Consider the following 19,949-nt stretch of genomic DNA (forward strand, 5'->3'; position numbering starts at 1 on the left):
TGGCATGTATAGCAGACTTAGTTATTTAGTTACGTGTCATAATTGTCTAAGTTTAAAATACTAATTATAGTATCAAACTAATCATTTTGTACGAAGCCTTTGAAATTGGTTTGTATTGTTAATGGCATATGTTATAATGATTCATGATCAAATTGCACGCCATATTTTTGTTGGGTTTTATTTAATAGTATATACTATAATTTGTTAATACCTCGTACCCTGTTCCGGCGACGGATACGGGTAAGGGGTGTTACATTTAGTGGTATCAGAGCTATGGTTTAGTCGGTTCTCGGACTAATAAAGTGTGTGTAAAAGTCTAGCTATACATGCCATAAAAATATTGTGATAGTGTGGTGACTCCTGATTATTCTAAACTGTGTTTTGTTTTAATATAGTAATGGATCCTGAAAGAACTGTGGCTGATGATGCTGCTAGTAATGCGCCGACTTCCGCACAAGGGACCGCGCCTGTGGAAAGTAGACCTGAGACATTGAGACAGGGAGATGAGGCTCGGGATGCCTTTCTCCAAATGATGAACAATTGGTATACTGAGTTTATTCGAGCAAATCCAAATGCTCAACCTCCTCCACCCCCTCTCATACCTCAGACGATTCCTGTAGCTGCTCAAGGCATAGATTTGGTAAGAACGAACAAGCCTCCGGTTGACAAGATTCGAAAACAAGGGGCCAAAGAGTTTAGAGCAAAGATCGATGATGATCCTGAGAAAGCGGAGTTCTGGCTTGAAAATTCTACCCGTGTATTTGATGAGCTCTCATGTACACCCGAGGAGTGCTTAAAATGTGCTGTATCACTTTTGAGAGATTCGGCCTACCACTGGTGGAAGACTTTGGTAGCAGTAGTGCCAAAAGAAAGAGTTACTTAGGATTTCTTCCAGGAAGAATTCAGAAAGAAATACATAAGTCAGCGATTTATTGATAAAAAACGGAAGGAGTTCCTTGAATAGAAGTAGGGCAAGATGTCTGTGGCAGAGTATGAACGCGAATTTGTAAGACTCGGCAAGTATGCCCAGGAATGTGTGTCCACCGAGGCCATTATGTGCAGAAGGTTTGAGGATGGGCTAAATGAGGACATTAAAGTGCTTGTGGGAATTTTGGAGTTGAAAGAATTTGTAGTATTGGTTGACCAAGCTCTTAAAGTCGAAGAATTGAACAAAGAAAGAAGAAAAGCTGCTATTGAGGCCCGAGATGCCAGAAAAAGGCCGATAAGCAAGTCATTTCAATCTCAATCAAAGAGGTCCAAAGAGACAAACCCTCGAATGACAGTTTCAACTGGGGATTCACACAGAGATCGTGGTAGAGCATATTTAGGGTCTAAAGCTCAAGATACTTCGGTGGCAAGTGTGGGTAATGTGCGACCTAGAAAGCTCGAGTGTCAGCAATGTGGCAGGCAACATTATGGTGAGTGTTGGGGAAACGAGCGAGCTTGTTTTGGGTGCGGTTCTCGCAAGCATTTTATTAGAGACTGTCTGGAGAAAGTTAAAGAAGAAAGATTTCAGAGTGCTAGACAGAATACCACCGCTAGCAGAGGTAGACCACCGAGAAATACTAGAGGTGGGACTAGCAATAAAACTGCGATGAAAGATTCAGCGGCGAGATCAGAAGCTAGAGCGCCTGCTAGAGCTTATGCTATACGTGCCCGAGAGGATGCATCATATCCCGATGTCATTACTGGTACATTTTCTCTCTATGATACTATTGTTATTACATTGATTGATCCCGGGTCCACTCATTCCTATATTTGCATGAATTTAGTATCTAATAAAAAGTTGCCTGTTGAGTTTACTGAGTTTACGATTAAAGTGTCGAACCCCTTAGGCCAATATGTGCTAGTTGACAAGGTTTGCAAGAATTGTCCATTAATGATTCAAGGTCACTGTTTTCCGGCTAATCTGATGCTGTTACCATTTGATGAGTTTGACGTTATTTTGGGAATGGACTGGTTGACATTGTATGATGCCAAGGTTGATTGTAAACAAAAAACACTAGAGTTGAAATGTGAAAATGGAGAAATTCTGTGGGTTGAAACAGATGAATCAAATAAATTGCCTATGGTGATTTCGCACATGTCTGCACAGAAATACATGAGGAAAGGGTGTGAAGCTTATTTGGCTTATGTAATGAATACTGAGTTGCCTCAACTGAAGTTTGAATCAGTACCAATAGTCTGTGAGTTTCCAGATGTATTTCCAGAGGAATTGCCTGGGTTACCTCCGAACAGAGAGATAGAGTTTGCCATTGATTTGTTGCCGGGTACTGCACCGATCTCGATTGCTCCATATAGAATGGCTCTGACTGAATTAAAAGAATTGAAGGCTTAGTTGCAAGAGTTAAGAGATAAGGGATTTGTGAGACCGAGTTTCTCTCCCTGGGGTGCTCCTGTATTGTTCGTAAAGAAGAAGGATGGTTCAATGAGACTTTGCATTGATTACCATCAGCTTAATAAGGTGACTATAAAGAACAAGTACCCATTGCCGAGGATTGATGATTTATTCAATCAGTTAAAGGGGGCCACAGTGTTTTCAAAGATCGATTTGAGGTCTGGTTACTACCAGTTGAGAGTTAAGGAGTCGGATGTGCTGAAAACTGCCTTTAGGACAAGGTATGGACATTATGAGTTTCTAGTTATGCCTTTCGGCTTAACAAATGCTCCAGCTATATTTATGGACTTGATGAACCGGATCTTTCGGCCATATTTGGAGAAGTTTGTAGTAGTGTTTATAGATGACATTCTAATTTATTCTCGGGATGAGTTTGAACATGCCGAACACTTGAGAACCATATTGCAAATCTTGAGAGAAAAGAAACTGTTTGCTAAGTTTAGTAAAAGTGAGTTTTGTCTTCGTGAAGTCGGATTTTTGGGACATATAGTCTCAGGTGATGGTATTCAGGTGGATCCAAGCAAGATTTCCGCGATCGTTGATTGGAAACCGCCAAAGAATGTATCCGAGGTTAGAAGCTTTTTAGGCTTGGCCGGGTATTATAGACGTTTTCTTGAGGGATTTTTGATGATTGCCTCTCCTATTACTAAGTTGTTGCAAAAGAATGTTAAGTTTGAATGGACTGATAAATGTCAGCAGAGTTTTGAAAAGTTGAAAGCACGATTGACTGAAGCACCAATTTTAGTACAGCCTGAGCTAGGAAAGGAGTTCGTAATTTATAGTGATGCATCATTGACAGGCCTTGGATGTGTGTTGATGCAAGAGGGTAAAGTGGTAGCTTATGCTTCAAGACAGTTAAAACCGCATGAGAAGAACTATCCTACACATGATTTTGAATTGGCCGCTATTGCCTTTTCCTTGAAGATTTGGCGACATTATTTGTATGGTGAAAAATGCCGAATTTTTACTGATCACGAAAGTTTGAAGTATTTGATGAATCAAAAGGATTTGAATCTGCGACAGCGGAGATGGCTTGAATTATTAAAGGATTATGAGCTAGTGATTGATTATCATCCGGGAAAAGCAAATGTAGTTGCTGACACCTTGAGCAGGAAATTTCTTTTTACTTTGAGAGCCATGAATACGGGGTTAGAATTGTCTGATGATAGGTCAATCTTAGAAGAGATGAGGGCTAAACCGTTATTTCTCCAGCTGATTTGTGATGCTCAAAAGAACGATAGTGAGTTGTGAACCAAGGAACTCAATGCGAATCAGGTTACGAATCAGATTTTCGAGTTGGACCAGACGACTGTTTGATGTTTCGAGACAGGATATGTGTACCGAAAAATGATGAATTGATTCAGAAAATATTACATGAGGCGCACAGTGGCTGTTTATCAGTTCACCCTGGTAGCACAAAAATGTATAATGATTTAAAGAAGTTATATTGGTGGCCAGGTATGAAAAGGGACATTTCTGAATTTGCAACCAAGTGTTTGATTTGTCAACAAGTAAAAGCTGAACATCAAGTGCCTTCAGGACTACTTCAACCGGTAATGGTGCCTGAGTGGAAATGGGACAAGATTACCATGGATTTTGTAGCCGGTTTGCCTTTGACTCCTAAAAAGAAGGATGCTGTCTGGGTAGTGGTTGATAGATTAACAAAGTCAGCCCACTTTATACCAGTACGTAGCGATTACTCACTTGATAAATTAGCTGAATTATATATTGCTGAAATTGTGAGGTTGCACGGAGTACCTATGTCTATAATATCAGATAGAGATCCGAGATTTACCTCAAGATTTTGGAAAAAGTTACAAGAAGCTTTGGGTAAAAAATTGAACTTTAGTACCGCGTTTCATCCACAAACAGATGGTCAGTTGGAAAGAGTAATCCAGGTACTCGAGGATATGCTTAGATGCTGTGTCTTAGAATTTGGAGGTAGTTGGGAGAAATATCTATCTTTGATTGAATTTGCCTACAATAACAGTTATCAGTCAAGTATACAAATGGCACCGTACGAAGCCTTGTATGGTCGCAAGTGTCGGACTCCTTTATATTTGACCGAACTTAGTGAGAAATAGATTCACAGAGTTGATCTAGTTAAAGAAACCGAAGAGAAAATAAAAGTAATTCGGGATTGCTTAAAAGCTGCTTTAGTTCGACAAAAGTCATATGCAGATTTAAAAAGAAAAGAGATTGAATTTCAGGTGGGTGATAAAGTGTTCTTGAAGGTGTCACCATGGAAAAAGATTCTGAGATTTAGCCGAAAAGGCAAGTTGAGTCCGCGTTTTATTGGGCCGTACGAGATTACTGAGAGGATTGGACCAGTGGCATTTCAGTTGGCCTTACCGACAGAGTGAGAAAGAATTCATAACGTGTTTCATGTATCAATGTTGCGACGTTATCGTTCTGATCCTTCACATGTGATTTCTCCAACAGAAATTGAGATTCGACCGGATATGACCTATGAGGAACTAATAAAGATTTTGGCTCGGGAAATTAAATAGTTAAGAAATAAAAGTATAGCCTTAGTGAAAGTATTGTGGCACAGACATGGGATAGAAGAGGCTACATGGGAACCTGAGGAAGCTATGAGGAAACAGTACCCAAACCTCTTTACCGGTAAGATTTTCGGGGATGAAAATCTCTAAAGGGGGGGAGAATTGTGACAACCCGAATTAGGGGCTAATCAGAATAGTGGTTTTGTAACCACAAATTTGAGATAGAAATAATTGTTTTATAATTATTTTGGGGTTTATGATATGATTTCATGATTTCATGAAAATTTCGTGATGAAATTCTATGCATTGAGCGCTTAAGTTGAGATTAGGGACTAAACCGAATAAATTGTAAAACTCGTGTTTTAAAAGTTTTTAGCATGAAATTGCTTTGGGATATTAACTAGGAGGACTTAAATAACAATTTGACCCATTCCTAAGTTATGGACAAAAGTTGGACATAGAGGGAATTTTTGGAAAGTTTAGTAGTATGGGCATTTTGGTCATTTGTATATTAAATGAAATAAAATGGGAAAAATAACACAAAATTGGTCATCATCTTCACTAGTTGCTGCCAAAATTTGCTCTCCTCCATAGCTAGGGTTTCTTCAACTTTCAAGCTTCATAGTAAGTGATTTCAAGCCCCGTTTTTAATGTTTTTCACATTTTTGAAATCCTCGTAGCTCGGTTTACCTATTTCTACCATTATTTCGAGTTAGGGTTTATGTTTAAAAATTTACCCATGAATGATAGGCATGTATTGTGTTGTTTTATGGTAGAATATGAATGTTTAAAGTTAGGAGAACGATCTTTTCTAAGCGATTTTTAACGAAAACGAGCAAAATGGCAAAATCGATAAAAATACCTATTGTTCATAACTATGTGTTAGAGTGAGAATTTGATGTTGCCATAGAAGAGAAAAATGATCAGTAGGTCATTAAACATAAGAATAAGGACTGAAATTAAATTTCCGAGCCTTGGGGAAAAATCATAATTTTGTAAAAGTTAGGGGGCAAAAATGTAATTTTTGTATAATGTGATTTTTGGATTAAAATAAATAGTTCGAGTGTTAAATGAGCTAAATATGTTATTATAGATCAAGAAAGGCGTGGAATCGACCCTCGAACGGGGGAAGGAGAAAGTTTTGGACTAAATTGCAAAATTCCCATATTTTGCACCGAGGTAAGTTTGTATGTAAATAATACATTAATTTCATTTACATTCTTATATTTCAGCCTATTATATATATATACTAGCTGATGATGAAGTATAAATCGACTATTGGAAGAATGGAAATAAGTAATAGAGAGAGAGATCCCGGTTGAACATTCGGAAAGATTGAATAAAATAGAGGGAGCATAGCTAGGTCACATGTATGGTGCTGAGTGCACATCATGTGTACAAGAAAGTTACGAGATACTATGTAGTAGCTAGGTCACATGTGTGATACGGGATGTATCCCATGTAGACAAGAGAGCTGCGTGAGAGATAAATGTAGCTAGGTCGTATGCGTGATTCCAAGTGAAGGACACCATGTAGACAAGAGAGCTACGAGACAAATCGGCTAGGTCGCATGAGTGGTACTAAGTGCTCACCATGTGTACAAGAGAGCCGAATTAAATGAAATATGATGGTGGGGCTCGAGGATTAATCTAAATTGTTCAACGGGATGGCTTTGTGGTGACATTGTAGTCATGGGCCTATACTTGTGATGTATGAAATGTGGTGAAAATGATTTGTGATATATATATATAAGTTAAAATGAGGTTAGTACAAAGAATGTGTGAAAGAGTGAAATTAGCATTAAAACTGTTTTGGACAGTAGCAGTGACGTGATTTTTAAAAACCACCAAAAATAGAAGGAATTTAATTATAGGTTTAATAAGATGTTAAATTAAAGCTTAATGAGTCTATTTGCATATAAAAGAAACAGAGCAAGCAAAGGAATTCTATATTTTGAGATATTTACAATTGTGTGTGACTTGCTCAGGATGACTATGTGATCCCCTATTCCAACTTTTAAAAATCATTAAACATTGTACAAAAAAATTAATAAATATAGTTTATATGCCTAAATTCCTTATTGAGTCTAGTTTTAAATGAAACAGGTTTCATGGTTATTTGAATTTTGTACTGAGATAAATTCAATTCGTAGTGAATAGAGGTCAGATCAGTTGAGCTGTGTAACAGGGGAAACTTTAACTAATAAACTGTACTAATTGGCTGAACCAAAAATTCTAGAAAAAAATTAGTAAGAATTTCTATGAGTCTAGATTCAGGGAAATTTTACAGATTTGAATTTTTAGTTTCGTAACTCGAGTTATGATTTATTTAGTGATCATGACGCAGGAGGTCAGCTTGATCAAATCGGAGTAAATAGTAAAATTAAAAATATGATATAATTGAGTTATATTGTAAACATATTAGATTCCTTATTTGTTATTTATATACTTACTTGCTAAGCTATAAGCTTACTTTCTTTTCTCTCCTTTATCTTATAGTGTCATCCAGCTAGCACAGGAGTTAGAGATCGTTGAAGATCCGCCCGCACTATCAATACTCTTGGTATTCGAACTCAACATTTTGAAATATGGCATGTATAGCAGACTTAGTTATTTAGTTACGTGTCATAATTGTCTAGGTTTAAAATACTAATTATAGTATCAAACTAATCATTTTGTACGAAGCCTTTGAAATTGGTTTGTATTGTTAATGGCATATGTTATAATGATTCATGATCAAATTGAACGCCATATTTTTGTTGGGTTTTATTTAATAGTATATACTATAATTTGTTCATACCTCGTACCTTGTTCCGGCGACGGATACGGGTAAGGGGTGTTACAATTTCGTATAGAATGGCATCTGCAGAACATAAAAAGTTAAAAGCACAGTCAGAAGAGTTGGCAGATACAAACTTTGTTCAGCCTAGTTTTTCTCCTTGAGGTGATCTTGTTTTGTTTGTTAAGAAAAATGACGGATCAATGTGGTTGTGTATCGACTACCAATAGCTCAACAAAGTCACGATCAAGAACAAATGTCTTTTGCCACATATAGGTGATTTGTTTGATCAGCTGAAAGCAACAACATTGTTTTCAAAGATTGACTCCGTTCAGGATATTATCAATTATAGATTGAAGACTCGGATGTGCCAAAGACTGTTTTCAGAACTCGGTACAAACATTATGAATTTCTTGTTATTCCATTTGGTTTGACCAGTGCACCTGCTATGTTTAAGGATTTGATGAATAGGACATTCAAGCCGTATTTAGACAGATTTTTGGTTGTGTTCATTGATGATATACTTATTTATTCCCGAGATGAGACAGAGCATACCCAGCATTTGAGAATAGTTTTGCAGACTTTACGTGAAAAATAGTTTTTCTCTAAGTTTAGCAAATGTAAGTTCTGGCTTCGGAAAGTTGGATTTTTGGGACACATGGTATCAGTGGACGATATTAGAGTTGATCCAAGTAAAGTATCGGCTATAGTGGACTGGAAGCCTCCGAAAAATGTGTCTGAAGTAAGAAGTTTTCTGGGTTTAGCAAAATATTGTAAAAAATTTGTCAAAGGATTTTCAATGATTACTACACCATTGATGAAACTGCTTAGACAGATCTCAAGTTTGAATGGTTTGAGAAATTTCAACAAAGCTTTGATCAATTGAAAGCGTTGTTAATCGAGGCACCTGTGTTAGTTTAGCCAGAGTCCGGTAAGGAATTTTTTATTTATAGTGATGTTTCATTGGACGGTTTAGGTTGTATATTGATGTAAGAAGGCAAAGTGGTAGCGTATGCTTCTCGACAGTTGAAATCGCATGAAAAGAATTACTCGACTTATGATTTAGAGCTTCTTTAAAGATTTGGCGACACCGCTTGTACGGAGAAAAATGTCATATTTTCACAAATCACAAAAGCCTAAGGTATTTGATGTCACAGAAAGATCTAAACTTGAGACAACGTTGATCGTTTGAATTACTAAAAGATTACGACTTGATCATTGACTATCACTTAGGAAAGGTTAATGTCGTTGTTGATGCTCTGAGTAGAAAATCTTTATTTTCTTTTTAAGCTTTGAATGCACGATTTACGTTGATTGATGATGGTTCTATACTAGTTGAATTAGAAGCTAGACCAAAATTTTTGCAATAGATTTGTGAGGCTTAGAAAAGTGACACTAAATTGATCGCTAAACGAAAATAGATTGAGTCAACATCTGATTCAGACTTTCATGTTGGTTCAGACAATAATTTGTAGTTCAAAATAGAATTTGTGTTCCAAGGAATTCTGATCTCATTCAGAAGCTTTTACATGAAGTTCACAGTAGTAACTTATCGTTACATCCTGGTAGCAATAAAAGGTACAGTGATTTGAAACAGATGTTCTTGTGGCCAGGTATGAAACGAGAGATTTCAGAGTTCGTATCAAAATGTGTGATCTGTCAGCAAGTAAAAGCTAAGCATTAAGTACCTTTTGGTTTATTACGACCTATGATGATTCCAGAGTGGAAATGGGAATGTGTTACAATGGAATTTATGTCAGGATTGCCTCTATCTCCGAGAAAGAAAGATATCTTTTGGGTTATTTTAGATCGTTTGATGAAATCTACACATTTCATTCTAGTGCGTACGAATTTTTCACTTGATAAATTAGCATAATTATACGTTTCTGAGATTGTCAGATTACACGGTGTGCCAGATTCTATTATCTCTGATAGAGATCCAAGATTTATGTCTTGATTCTGGAGTAAGTTACATAAAGCTTTGGGTACTCAACTACATTTTAGTATACCATTTCATCTACAAACCGATGCTCAATCTTAACAAGTAATCCAGGTACTCGACGATATGCTCCGATGTTGTGTTTTAGAGTTCAAAGGTAACTAGGAGAAATTTCTTCCGTTTGTTAAATTTGCATACAACAAAAATTATCAAGAGAGCATTAAAATGGCACTGAATAAAGCTTTGTATGGTCAAAAATGTCGAACATCGTAAGACTGGACTGAGCTGAGGGAGAAAAAGTTATTTAGTATTGATTTGATTTGAGAAACTGAAGAAAAAGTCAAAGTGATACGTAACCATTTGAAAGCTGCTTCTGATCATTAGAAATCTTACGTAGATTTGGAAAGAAAAGATATGGAGTTTCAAGTCAGTAACAAGGTATTTCTAAAAGTATCGCCTTGGAGAAAAGTTCTCTGGTTTGGCCGAAAAGGAAAGCTTAGTCCGTGATTTATTAGACCGTATAAGATTATTGAGAGGATTAGACCAGTGGCTTATTGATTGGCTTTTCCTTCTGAGTTAGAAAAGATTCATAATGTATTTCATGTATCAATGTTATGATGGTATCGATCAGATCCTTCACACGTGATTTAACCTATAGATGTTGAGTTCAGCCAGCAATGACGTACAGTGAAGAAACAATCAAAATTTAGCTCGGGAAGTTAAAGAATTGAGAACAAAAGTATAGCTTTAGTTAAAGTTACCTGGAAACGACATGGAATGAAAGAGGCTACCTGGGAACCAAAAGAAGCTATGAAAGTTCAATAGCCGAACCTATTTTCTGGTAAGATTTTCGGGGACAAAAATTCCTTTAGGGGGAGAGTTGTAACAACGCATTTTTAGTGATATCAAAAATAGTGGTTTCAGGACCACAATTCTGATGAGTAAATTATTATTTTATTATCATTTTAACATCTATGCGAATATATTAAGGTCGTATTAAAATTTCGTTAAGAAATTTTTATGTTTAAGTAATTAATTAAGTGAAAAGGACTAAATCATAAAAAGGTGAAAAGTTGAGTTCTATTAGTTAAAAGGGTCAAATGACTATGAAACTTTAAACTAAAGGACTTGAAGGGAAAATAAACCATTTAATAAATTATTGGGTGTGCATGGCATTTTTTTATTGAAATTTTGTTAGTTTTTAAAGGTTAATTTGGTAATTAAGTAAATAAACTTAAAACAAAAAGGAATTAAAAGATCGTATCATCTTTAGTCTTCTTCTCCATTGAGATTCAAGAGAGGAATAGCCATTGTTAGGGCTTTAATGTTTAGCTAGCTTGGGTGTGTGCATGTAAGTGATTCCAAGCCCCGTTCCTAATGATTTTTATGTTTTTGAGTTCGTTTTAGCTTAATCTAGCTAGCCCTGAGGTCAATTTGTAAAATTGTTAAAGGTTTAGGGTTATGCCATGAATGTTCTTGAATGTTTTTTGATGTTACATGATAGATTATGAATCTTTGTTGAAAAATAAACAAGTTTTGTTAAGTGATTTTTGTTGAATTTTGGAATTAGGGACTAATTTGTTAAAGATATAAATTCTAGGGTTTTATTGTAAAATTATGGTAAATATTAGTTTTTTCAAGGTCGCTTGCATGTTTGATTAACATGGATTTAGATTAAAATGGTTAGATTTTAAGTTATAAGCTTAAGGACTAAACTGTGAAAAAGTTAAAATGTTAGGGGTAAATTGGTAATTTTCATAAATATGAAATTTGGATTAAATTAAATACTAGAAATATGAAATTGATTTAAATTCTCCATTTAGATCAAGATAAACCACGTACGGACCTAGATCAAGGAAAAGCAAAGGCTTCTGAATAGTTTGACCTAACTACTATGACCCTAGTCGTCAAGGTAAGTTTGTATGAAGGTTATTGTGTTATTGTTACTTAAATTGAATGTTTGCTATGTTACTCTTAATGTAAATGGATTGATATATATAAACATATCAATGTTATGATGAATTGACAATTATCGAGTCCCGGTTGAACATTAGGAAATCTTAGGATACAAATGACATATCATTTGGGATTTCATGTTTCGGGTGCTAGTCTTGAATGTCCTATCGATGGATGAGGTCCTATATTTTTTGTGAATTCTCCACAGCTAGTGTGAGCAGCATCCTGTAGCTTACATTCGACCCACAGCTCGTTTGAGCATGCCCATTTCACAGCTTGTGTGAAAAATAATGTAAAGGAAAGGTTACGATTGTATGTAGAGGCACACCTTTGTGTGAGATTCCCTAAGTATCTGAGGTAATTCTAATTGGTTCAACAGGAAAGAAAAAGGAACGTAATGGTAAGTATGTAAATGGAATGAATCATGATTTAATGAAAGGCTTGATAAACTAAATAATGTTGTATGTACCTTATGAATGATTTCATTTATGCTATGGATGAACATACTAACTTGTGAGTTGGTGATGTTGCATATGTTTACACTAAGATTATGGTATTGGTATTGATTTGTACTTATTATATGAATTGTACTATAAAAATGGTAAGTTACGTTAAAATTTTATACGAGCTTACTAAGCATTCATTACTTACATAGTTTCTTTCTTAGTTTCTTCCTTGTCAAATTGTGTCATTTTGGTTACCTTATTATGCATGGTTGTATAGCTCTTTATGGTAAGTTTGAAATGGTATGATAATGATCATATTTGTGGTATGTTTTGATAAATATTGAAGTAGAACATCATGCTTGGATTGTGGTATTTTTTATATGCTTAGGTAGGCGTGATTTTGAATGTGTTTGAAGTGCCTTTGAATAGCACAATGGTTAGTTGTATTAAGATCCTGAAATGGCATTTTGGTGTATGTTTTTGTTATGTTTAGGTCCTTTTGAAGTGTGCTTAAATGTGTTGAAAGGTCATGCATGAAATGGTCTTGGAAATGGCTTGATTTTAGGTAAATTTGGGTCCACACGGCCAGAGACACGGGCGTGTGACTCAGCCGTGTGAGACATACGGCCTGGCGACATGGCCCTGTGTCATCTGATGATTTTCTTATGTTGTAACAACCCGTTTAATAAAATCAAAATAGTGGTTTCGAAACCATAAACTCGATGTCAAAAAATTATTTGAATATTATTTTAAGTGTTTACAGCATGATAGCATGTATGTGTGAAAGTTTTGTGAAGTAATTTTGTAACACCCCTATCCCGTAACCGTCGCCGGAATAGGTAAGGGGCATTACCGGACTTGTAACTCATGTCAGAACAGTAAAATTTTGAACTTTTTCTTGAAATAAAGATCATTCATTTAAATAAGTACTAAGCACAGCCAGGGATAAAATTTAAACTTCTCTAAGTAAACATTCAAAAGATGCCATTTTCGCATGGCTTATATACATTAACCAAAAATATTCTTCCGCCACTAGTCTATTCTATACATGCCATAAAATAATTCTAAACATAACAGTAACAAGCAGTGGATAGTGATAGTGTGACTAGTTGCTGACGATCCCCGAGCCTGTAGCTTCGCAGTGAGATCTATAAAATAGAGAAAACAAAGTAAACGGAGTAAGCATTACAATGCTTAGTAAGTTTTAAGCAGTGACAACAGATAACAATCAAATTATAACATAGTTGTTCATATTTTTATTTCACTCTTCCTTCGGGCATACCATCCCTTTACCGAATATGCACATCTCATCATATACAATAGGCAGATAAACTTTCACATAAAAGTGAGCTCATGTGACATAGATATATTGTATGATTTCACATATCCTCTCACACTGATTCGAAGTCACATAATCATAGGAATAGTCTCATAGATTGCTCTCATATGCATCACATAACTACCTTATGATTTAGTTCAAATCAAGCTCACATATAAACTTGGAGTACATACCTGTTTAACCTTTCGCATTGAATATATTTATATGCAATTCTTATTACGAAGTCTTATAGCTCTAACCTCTACTCGGATTATCGGTGAGACCTTTAGCTCAGACGAAATCTCCACATGAAGTTATCGGGTCTTACCCGGACAAAATCTCCACACGTAGTCATCGGGTCTTACCCGGACATAATCTCCACACGTAGTCATTGGGTCTTACCCGGACATAATCTCCACACGTAGTCATCGGGTCTTACCCGGACATAATCTCCACACGTAGTCATCGGGTCTTACCCGGAATATATTTCCAAGTTTCATGTACATTTAATCACATGTTACAACATTCACATCGACTGTCATATTTGTAATTCATTTGCCTCATCCAAAAATCTAATAATACACACCTTTCACTGTTTGTCATTTGGCCACAATATATATACACATCTCGTACATATCTCACATTAGCCATTTGGCTTTACCACATATCCATCTCATACACGTTTCGCATTAGCCATTCGGCCTTACCACATATATTCATGTTCACATTCATCACATTGGCCATTCGGCCTTATCTCATATATGCATGTTCACATTCATCACATTGGCCATTCGGCCTTATCACACATACGCATGTTCACATTCATCACATTGGCCATTCGGCCTTATCACACATACGCATGTTCACATCCATCACAGTGGCCATTCGGCCTTATCACACATACGCATGTTCACATTCATCACATTGGCCATTCGGCCTTATCACACATATATATACGGGTTCACATTCATCACATTGGCCATTCGGCCTTATCACACATACGTATGTTCACATCCATCACATAAAATCCTAAATCAAAATATAAATTTTCATGTATTCACATCACAATTATCCAAATATACTTCACATACCACATATAATTTCACGTATACACACTGTCTTGGCTGAATCTACATCTATCATTTTCCAATATCACAATTTAGAATTCACGTATGGGTTTAATCAATAGCTTATGAGCAACTAAAATAAGTTTATCAAGGTTTACAACATAATCTCAAATTCAGCACAAGCTGTTTTTCCTGAGCAATAGTCACTAAATTATTTATAACTGGAGCTACAAAACTCCAAATTACTTTCTGTTAATTTTTCCTGAATAGAGACTCGTATATCTTCCATCCATAAAATTTCCAGAATTTTAGGTTTGGCCAATCAATACCAGATTTTTCTTAAAGTTTCCCCTGTTTCACTGTTTGACTAATCTGACCACTCTTCACTACGAATCAAATTTCTCATTTTACAGAATTCAAAATGTGTTGTATTTGATTTCATTTGAAACTAGACTCATTAAGGAGTCTAAGAATATAAATTTTATCTTATAACCATTTTTGTACAATTTATAATGATTTTCTAAAAACCGAACAGGTGATTTCGGAGTCATTCTGACACCATCTCACACAACTTTAAATATCTCTTTATAGGAAATTTCTTTGCTCACAAGGTCTCTTTTATAAGAAACTAGACTAATTAAGCCTTGATTACATATTTTATGCAGCCTATAATTCCACACCAACAATTTATAGTGATTTTCTAAAATCACGTTACTGCTGCTGTCCAAAGCAAATTATTACAATTTGCTCTTAAATTTCCAAGTCCAAACACTTATGAACTTACCATTTGAGTTTAAGACATATCATGGCCACATCATATCTTATTAAATCAACTCATTATGTCCTATTATGATTGAATTTACTCAACGTTTAATCACTTAAAACTTACCTCGGATGTTGTCGAACGATTTCGGCGGCTATTCGATCACTTTTTCCTTTCCTTTATCCAACTTTGGTCCTCTAAGCTCTTGAGCTAATTCAAACAAATTTAACTTATTAAAGTCTCATTATGCTAGCTTATGGCCGAATATGACAATGAATTTGATAGGTCATATGGCCACCTTTAGCTCAAATACAAAATGGTCATACGCATTTTTAATCACATTAAGCAATTTAGTACAATTAATCAAACATTTCCTCATGTGCACCTTTATGACCAAATACACACATCATTAACCTAATATCAATTAACTAAGCACTTAACAAATTCTCCTTGAGCCAATTGTCTAAGTCAAGATAGGATCATCATTATGCTTACCTATAGCCGAATGTACAACATCAATCTATGCATTCATTCGTGTGGCCGAACATGCATGTCTATGTTGAGGCCGATTGCATACTTAATACATTCTACAAGTATGGTCACTTGTATTGACCAAATACCATTTTGTTTCAAGTTCAAAACTTGGCTAATATATATATATGCACTATTAAAACATCCTCTCCATTCCATCAATTCAACACATGCATTACTCATTAATATACAAAATTATATTCGGCCTTAGCACACCTCTTGCTGGCCGAATTTTTTCTCCATCTAGCAACATTTTATGTACTATGCCGAACCAAAAAGATCAAACACCTAGCTTAATCATTTCCAAAACACTTAACCGGCCTTTGACCAAGACTTTAAACAAAGTCTATGTTCGGCTATCACACATATGGGCATTATTAGTTCAAAGTTTTAACAAGATTAATTTCTTTGATCTTAACCTAAATGACAACCCCCATTGTTCATCTAGATTTAGCATGAAACAAACACCAACCAAGAAAACAACACCCATGGCCGAGTATCATCTTCATCACATAGCAAGATTTAAACCATAGGCTAGGTAGAACTCAAACTAACATCAAAAATATGCATGAATCTCATGGAACAACATCAAACTTACCTTAACCTAGCTACAAGCATGGCCGAATCTCTTCAACATTTCCTCCTCCTAAACACCAACCAACCGAACATGAAGCAAGAAAATCCTCTTCTTCTTCCTTCCTCCTTAGAATTTTCGGCCAAAAGAAATGTTAAAGGATGGACACTTTTTTTTTCTTTGTTTTCATCACCCTCCATCTCCTTATTTTATTACTAACCCCTTATTTTATTATTTCTAACATAAATCATTAACACAACATGTTTATGACATGTTTTACCCATCACCCTTTGTCATGGCCGGCCATTAGTAATTAAATGGGGGAAATTGACATGCAAGTCCACCCCTTTGATTACATGCACTAATAGATCCTTATAGATTAACCTATCACATTTCAAAAGTGTCACACATAAGTCCTATTAACTAAATTCACATGCAATTAACTAAATCAAAGCTTAAAACTTTCACACATTCATATTCACATATTTTAGACAATAATTATCATATTCAAATAATTTGGTGACTCAGTTTAGCGGTCCCGAAACCGCTTTCCGACTAGGGTCACTTTAGGGGTGTCACAAATTTTATCGTTTGAATGCTTAATTCGATAAAAAGGACTAAATCACGTAAAGTGCAAAAGTGATGTTCTATTAGCTAAAGGTGTCTAATAGCTATAGAACCTTAAAGTAAAGGTCCTTAAGTGGTAATTAACCCATTTGAAAGTTAGTGGATGATAGTGGCATGGCAATTGGTGTAATTATTAAATGTTTTAAAGGTTAAATAAGTAAATTAGTTTATAAAGGTTAATTAAAACAAAACAAATTCATAATTTTTGTCCATCTTCATGCTAATAGCCGAATTTAACAAAGGAGAAAGCCATTCTTAGGCCTTAAAGCATTCGACCAACTCCTAGCTTAATTGCAAGTCCGTTTTTGCTCGATTTTTAATGATTTATATGTTTTTCTGATAGTTGCAACTAGTACTAGCTAGCCCAGGGACTATTTTGAAAAACTGTTAGAGATTTTAAATGATTCCATTGATGAATACATGTGTATTTTGAAGTTTCTTAATAGATTATGAATGTTTGTTGATAGATATACAAGTTTTGTTAAGTGATTTTTAGTGAAAATGCAAAATAGGGATTAAATCAAAAAATGTTAAAACTTGATGGTTAAAATGTGAAATCAATGAAAAATATGGGCTGTTAGGGGTACAATAGTAATTCGACTAAGCATGGGTGTTTTAAAATTTGCATGAATTTGTGATTTTGTGTAATAAGGATTAAATTGTAAAAATGTGAAAGTTTAGGGGCTAATTTGTAAAATAGCTTAAACGTATATTTTGGATTGAATTGAATAAATATATGATTAAATGAGTTGAATTTGATATTATATAGATCAAGAAAAATAGAATTTGGAATTGGATCTGAGAAAAGATAAAGTATTCGATTAATCGACAATTTCATTGTTATTAAATTGAGGTAAGTTCGTATGTGATAAATTTCACTATAACAGTATTTTAATTGCTTTGATATATTATAAGTTGTGAATACGAGACTTCGGGTAAGTTCGACATTAACTCTATGACAATTCAACATCCGAAATCCTGGTTGAACCTTGGGAATAGTTTAGTATACTAGTGACATGTCATTAGGGGATATGTAACATCCGGATTTTGGGCCTAGTCAGAATAGTGGTTTTGAGACCACAAATTCAAAGTAGAAATAATTATTTTATGAATGTGTTGAGGTCTATGATATGTTTGCATGATTGTATGAAAGTTCAGTTAAGAAATTTTGTTGATAGAGTGTCCAATTTGATTTTTAGGACTAAATTGAAAAAGTTGCAAAATATGTGATTCTAGAAGCTTTAAGCATGGAATAGCTATGGATTATTAATTAGACATCCTTAAATAGCAATTTAACCAATTTCTATTTTTATGGACAAAAATAGGCATGAATAAGTAAAATTGAAGGTTTAGTAAAAAGGGCATTTTGGTCATTTGGTTAATAAAAGAATAGAAAGGGAAAATTAATTCAAAATTTGCTCATCTTCTCCATGCCATAGTTGAAATTCCTAAGGTCACCATAGCTAGGGTTCTTCAACTTTCAAGCTTGATTGTAAGTGCATTCTAGCCTCGTTTTTAATGTTCTTTACATTTTTGAAGTTGTTGTCAACTGATCTAGCCATTTCTACCGTTTATTTGAGCTTGAGTTGATGTCTAAGGTTTGACCCATAAGTGACATGTATGTATTTTGATGTTTCATGGTAGATTATGAAAGTTTGATGTGTAATAAACAACCTTTACTAGGTGATTTTTTATGAAAATACCTAAAATGGACCTATTTGTACAAGTTGTAAAATGTGTAGTAAAAATCTGATTTGATGAAAAATGTGGGCTGATATGAGCATGTGTGTGGGTCGGCTAGGCTTGAGTAACAAAGAAATTGAATGCATTTCATTTGACGAGCCTAAGGACTAATTTGTAAATATGTGAAAGTTTAGGGGAAAAACTATAATTTTTCGAAAGTATGGTTTTTGGATTGATTTGAACAATTTGGTAATTAAAAGAGCTAAATTTGATATTACATATGAAGAAAAACGGAGTCCAAACCTAGACCGGGGAAAGAACAAGGTTGTGGACTAAATCGAGTTAGTTAGCTATATTTTGTACTGAGGTAAGTTCATATGTAAATAATACAATATTATGATCATATTTTTAATGCATTAATATTGTATGAATTGTATAATTGATTCGATGAACAAATTCGACAAGTTCCGAAAAGAGAGAGAAAATCCTGTTTGAACCTTAGGAATAGAATAGGATACGAGTGACATGTCACTAGGACCCATGTGATATATATGATTATGTGATTTGAGTGCTGGTCATGTACGTCCTACCAGTGGCTAGGTAGTTCGGCATGTGTTACGGATGCCTGGTAGCTTGTGTGAGTAGCTCGTGTAGCTACGCCTTGACCGTCAGCTTGTGTGAGCAGACCCGTGATTAGCTCGAGAGCGAGCATTTATGTGATATGAAATATGAGGTAGCTTTGGCTATATATGTTGCACTTGTGTGCAAAGACCTTCTGTGTATCCGTTTAGTATTCCAAGTGTTCAACGGGTATGTCAAAAACGAGAAAAAGTATGTTAAGTCACGAGTTGGTACAGGTATGTACGAAAAACTCATAAGATTGAGCTTGTTAAGTGATGAGCTTTTAGTAAGATTAAGAATGATAAAGTTATGCTTATGAAACTATGATGATCAGTATGTGATTTATGCTAAGTTAAATTGTATGATATTCATGCTAAATGTTGCTTAATATTGTTTATTATTGCATATGAACTTACTAAGCTCTATGCTTACTCCCTTTCTTTCCATTTTCTTATAGTATCGCCAAGCTAGCTCCAAAATCGAAGGACGTGGGAGCTCGATTCACACTATCAAATTAATCTTTCGGGTATTCATGATTTCATATTTTGAGTATGGCATGTATAGGGACATGGTCTTTTTGTGATATGTTTCATTATTGATTTGGCCAAATGTGTTGGCTTGTAACGGTAATTGATTCATTTTGTAAATGGTCATATGGTATTGGCTAATATTGGCTAAGTATATATATACATATGATGATGCCTTTCATGGATGTGGTTATCGCATGGTTTGTAATTATAAGTA

Source organism: Gossypium hirsutum, chromosome A01, assembly GCF_007990345.1.
Source record: "Gossypium hirsutum isolate 1008001.06 chromosome A01, Gossypium_hirsutum_v2.1, whole genome shotgun sequence".
NCBI classification, from domain to species: Eukaryota; Viridiplantae; Streptophyta; class Magnoliopsida; order Malvales; family Malvaceae; genus Gossypium; species Gossypium hirsutum.